The sequence below is a fragment of the Triticum urartu genome, chromosome 1, assembly GCF_003073215.2.
Source record: "Triticum urartu cultivar G1812 chromosome 1, Tu2.1, whole genome shotgun sequence".
NCBI lineage: Eukaryota > Viridiplantae > Streptophyta > Magnoliopsida > Poales > Poaceae > Triticum > Triticum urartu.
Window position 1 is genome coordinate 281,188,238 of NC_053022.1, and position 6,000 is coordinate 281,194,237.

Sequence of the window (6,000 nt, forward strand, 5' to 3'; positions counted from 1 at the left end):
ATGCCGACAGCTGGAATTCTGGACTAGAAAGGAGCAAATCTGAGATACATATTCTGCACAACTCCAAATGTCCTGAAACTTTTTGAAGAATTATATTGGAATATATAAAAAATATTGGGCGAAGAAACAACAGAGGAGGACCCACCAGATGGCCACAAGCCTGGGGGCGCCCTACGCCCCAAGGCACGTCGCCAAGCTTGTGGCCCCCTGGCTAGCCCCTGATATCCATCTTCTGCTATATGAAGGGTTTTGACCTAGAAAAAAAATCAGAAGGAAGCTTTCGGGACAAAGCGCCGCCATCTCGAGGCGGAACTTTGGCAGAAGCAATCTAGGACTTCGGGAGAGCGATTCTGCCGGGGAAACTTCCCTTCGGGAGGGGGAAATCAAAGCCATCGTCATCACCAACGATCCTTCCATCGTGGGAGGGTCAATCCTCATCAACATCTTCATCGGCACCATCTCCTCTAAAACCCCAGTTCATCTCTTGTATTCAATCTTTGCCTCATAACCTCAAATTGGTACCCGTGGGTTGCTAGTAGTGTTGATTACTCTTCGTAGTTGATGCTAGTTGGTTTATTTGGTGCAAGATCATATGTTTAGATCCTTAATGATATTCAATACCCCTCTGATCTTCAACATGAGCATGCTTTGTGAGTATTTATGTTTGTTCCTAAGGACATGGGAGAAGTCCCGTTATAAGTAATCATATGAATTTGGTATTTGTTCGATATTTTGATGAGATGTATGCAAGGTAGTCAGAGTCGGGATTCGGAGTCGGGTCGATTTTCCTTAGACAGAATTGAGTTGTAGTATCGAGTTGCGGAATCGAGGATTCTACTAGATTTACTCAAATAAGATATTTTGTATCCATGGAAGAAATTTATATGGGTTCTACAGAGTTTTGACACTAAATATAGAGCAAAGACGTACACATCAATGCTAGTTCTATTCCACTTCTTTTTATGGCTAACCTACTATTAGCTTGGATGTATGTAACATATATGAGAGGCAAATATATAGAACATTGAAATCTTCAACGCATGAAATTTACTTATGAGTTTTTTAGAATACGTGAATAGCCGATCACTTGTATATCCACCCTGTAGTGCTTAACCTTGAAGGGTCTTGCTGTCATTCTTCGATTAATCTTGATGCATCCTCCTTCCCACGCAAATTCCATTTGTCGACAAGTTTGATCATCAATTTTGATCTAGATTTTGAGAGCCAGATCAAAGGTGTCGGTGCCTGAGCATTTGGGATTGGGAGGGGAATAAAGGGCCATGACGCATGTGAAAATGGTTTGGATGATGGCATACTATTCTACTACAACTAAACGAATGGCTTAGATAAATTAGTAGAATCGGACATAGTCCATACCATAGTCTGGATTCTATAGTTTTGTACATGATTCTATGATTTGGATCAACTCAACATGGATTCTTCCTGATCTGGATTCATAATGGGACTTGGATCGACATGGTTCCGTAGGGTCGTGAAGTCATAGGATTCTAGGAGTCGAGTCGGGATTCTGACTACCTTGGATGTATGTTGTCTTTCCTCTAGTGGTGTTATGTAAACGTCGACAACATGACACCGCACCATGATTTGGGCCTAGGGGAAGGCATTGGGAAGTAATAAGTAGATGATGGGTTGCTAGAGTGACACAAGCTTAAACTCTAGTTTATGTGTTGCTTCTTAAGGGGCTGATTTGGACCCACATGTTTCATGCTATGGTTAGATTTATCTGAATTCTTCTTCCGTAGTTGTGGATGCTTGCGAGAGGGGTTAATATAAGTGGGAGGCTTGTCCAAGTAAGGACAACACCCAAGCACCGGTCCACCCACATATCAAATTATCAAAGTAACGAACGCGGATCACATGAGCATGATGAAAACTAGCGTGACAATAATTTCCATGTGTCCTCGGGAGCACTTTGCTTTATATAAGAGTTCATCCAGACTTATTCTTTGCTATAAAAAGGAATGGGACACCTTGCTGCAACTTTTCTACACTTGTTACTTGTTACCCGTTGAGGGAGTCCTGGATTAAGGGGTCCTCGGGTGTCCGGACTGTATGATATGGGCCGGACTGATGGGCCGTGAAGATACAGGATAGAAGGCCGTCCCCTGTGTCTGGATAGGACTCTCCTATGCGTGGACGGCAAGATTGGCGTCCGGATGTATAGTTTCCTTCTTCTATAACCGACTGTGTACAACCCTAGGCCCTTCCAGTGTCTATATAAACCGGAGGGCTTAGTCTGTAGAGGCTATGAGAATTCATATAAGCTAGACATCTAGGGTTTAGCCATTACGATCTCGAGGTAGACCAACTCTTGTAACCCCTATACTCATCAAATACAGTCAAGCAGGACATAGGGTTTTACCTCCGTTATGAGGGCCCAAACCTGGGTAAACATCATGTTCCATGTGTCCCTTGTTACCTTCGATCCTCAGACACACAGTTCGGGACCCCCTACCCGAGATCGGCCGGTTTTGACACCGACACCCGTTACGAATTATCTAACTACCAAACTATCCGTTACCGATAATTTTAGTGCCTACAGAAGATACCTTGCTGAAAACCGCTTGTCATTTCCTTCTGCTCCTTGTTGGTTTTGACACTCTTACTTATCGAAAGGACTATGATTGATCTCCTATACTTGTGGGTCATCAAGACTCTTATCTGGCACCGTTGCCAGGGAGTGAAGCGCCTTTGGTAAGTGGAATTCGGAAAGGAAACATTTATACTATGTGCTGAAATCTATTGTCACTTGTCACTATGGAAAATAATTCTTTGAGAGGCTTGTTCGGGGTATCTTCACACCGACATTGGTGCTCTCATTGAGAGTTCCACTGTGTCATCGGCAGAAGGTTCGATGGCTCGTTCAATCATCAACAATGATGCTGTTTCTGGGGAAATCTTCCTTCCCGGTCAACTATTTGTGTTCGACGGCTTCGCTCTGCGTGCCAATTCAATTGGTCACCTTGAACAGATCGACAGCTACGCCCCTGGTCATCAGATCAGATTCGGGAGCCTGAATTAGGTCGCCAACATCTGAGGAGACTTGATCTTCGAAGGGTTCACGGCCTCGACCACTGTTCCTCATCTCCAAGAAGGAAACACATCGGATCTGTCATCAGGCACCGCTCAAAGACCAACTATCATCCCTACCCTGGCCTTAGATCCAGAGCAGACCACTTCATCCAAGATGGGTGTCTGAAACCCACCGGACTCTCTCCTACTACGGAGCTCTTCTTCAGAGACCCGGAGGCAACTATGTCTTCGCCGAGCCTGGAATTAAGCAGGACTCTCCCTGTCATCGAAGAGCCGAACTCGGCTCTGGATTCCAACTCTGAACTCTCAAGGTCTGCGTTTAGTGAGCACAACATAGTAGAATCTGCCATGCCTAGCCCCGCAGGTCCTCGGTTCCCCGTCTGGCCTTTGCTCTTACGCGAGGCCTTGGAGTTAGTGCGATCCCTCGCCATTACGGAAGTATCGCTTTCGAACTACGCCCAGCTCGAACTAGGGGCTGAGCACAGGGAATTTTGCATCCCACCCACCACCCACTTGGAAGCCACTATCGAAGACTTAACCGACATGCTCGACTATGCCTCCGAAGACATCGATGGCATGGACGATGATGCCGGAGACAAACCAGGCCAAGACCCGCCCTTTACCGGGTGTTGGACAGCCACCTCCACATATGATGTGTACATGGTGGATACACCTAAAAAGGATGACGACGATGGCAGGAAGGATCCAAGCGAAGATAAGCTCATCGAGGCACCACCAAAACATCGACGTCGGCGACGCCGCTCAAAATCGCGCCACGAAAAGGAAAGCAATACCAGCACCGGAGACAATAACACTCCAGACGATGTCGAAGATCCCGAAGACCCGGTTGAGCCTGCGTCCGAGCAGGATGAATGGGAAGAGGGACAAGTTAACCCCGACGAGCCGGTCGGGAATGAGGATTCGCAGGATAGTTACTATCTACCGATCTCCGAGGAAGATGTTAGCCCCGGCAACGATGATTTCATTGTGCCAGAGGAACCCCTCAAGTAAGAACGCTTCAAGCAACAGCTAATCACAACTACGAGGAGCCTAAAAAAGAAATAGCAACAGCTTCAGGCCGAACAGGATACGCTCAATGACAGATGGACCCAGGTCCTAGCCGCCGAGGAATATGGCCTCGAGCTCCCAACAAAGAGTTATCCAAAGCGTCGGCTACTACCACAATTCGACAATGAGGCCCTTGAGCCAATACCGTCAAGATACGACCGCGCTGATGAACCAGACCGACCACCACGTGGGCAAGACAAAGCGGCTGCCTACGCCGAACACCAACCCGCACCACCTCGCCATAGAGGCAAAGAGGTGGCGTCTCCCGGATACACCTACGACTTATGTCAGGACCTGTACGATGATCAATCTATGGATCAAGGGGGTGTGCCCCAACGCGAGATGACGGCCATTAAGCCTGGCCCGATAGGCATAACCTCACCCGGGCCGAAAACCAAACACGGATGTCATCCGAACGTCGTCGTGACATTGCCCGATATAGAGGGCCGCACACCCCTTATGCTTTACCGATGAGCTAATGCAGCACCAGTTTCCAGAAGGGTTTAAACCCGTAAACATTGAATCATATGATGGAATGATGGATCCCGCGGTATGGATTGAGGATTTTCTTCTCCATATTCACATGGCTCGCGGTGATGACCTCCACGCCATCAAATACCTCCCCCTAAAGCTGAAAGGACCAGCACGACACTGGTTAAATAGCCTCCCAGAAAACTCCATTGGTAGCTGGGAAGATCTGGAGGATGCCTTTAGAGACAACTTCCAAGGTACCTATGTCCGGCCTCCGGATGCCGATGACCTTAGTCATATAGTCTAGCAACCCGGAGAGTCAGCCCGCAAACTCTGGACTAGGTTCTTAATTAAAAAGAACCAAATCATTGATTGTCCAGATGCCGAAGCCCTTGCAGCCTTTAAACATAGCGTTCGCGACGAATGGCTCACCCGACACCTCGGTCAAGAAAAGCCGAAGTCTATGGAATCTCTTACCACACTCATGACCCGCTTCTGCGCAGGAGAGGACAACTGGTTAGCCCGTAGAAGCAACAGTACCAGCGACCCTGGCACCTCCGAAGCCAGGGATGGCAACGGCAGGCCACGACGCAACAAACATAAGCGTTGAAACAACAATGAAGAAACTGAAGATACAACGGTTAACTCCGGATTTAGTGGCTCTAAATCCGGTCAGCGAAAGAAGCCATTCAAAGGAAATAAAGATGGTCCATCCAATTTGGACAAAATACTCGATCGGTCTTGACAGATTGCACCCCTGGTAAGCCTGCCAATCATTCCAATAGGAACTGTTGGGTCTTTAAACAGGCCGGTAAGTTAAATACCGAACATAAGGAGAAAGGGCCGCCAAGCAAGGACGATGAGGAGCCCCACCCACCGAACACAGGGGGACGAAAGAAATTCCCCCCTAAGGTGAAAACGGTGAATATGATCTATGTCACGCATATCCCCAAGAGGGAGCGCAAACGCGCGCTAAGGGACATCTACGCCGTAGAGCCTGTCGCCCCTAAATTCAACCCGTGGTCGGCTTGTCCGATCACCTTTGATCGCAGGGACCACTCGACCAGTATCCCTCATGGAGGTTCGACAGCCCTGGTCCTCGATTCAATCATTGACGGATACCATTTCACCCGGGACCTTATGGACGACAGGAGCAGTCTTAACCTAATCTATCAAGATACTGTCCGTAAAATGGGTATTGACCCGTCAAGAAGCAAGCCTAGTAACACCACCTTTAAAGGAGTGATACCCAGTGTCGAGGTCCGTTGCACGGGTTCATTAACATTGGAAGTAGTCTTCGGTTCACCGGATAACTTCCGAAGTGAAGAATTGATCTTCGACATCATCCCCTTCCGCAATGGTTATCACGCACTGCTCGGACGAACCGCCTTTGCCCGCTTCAATGCA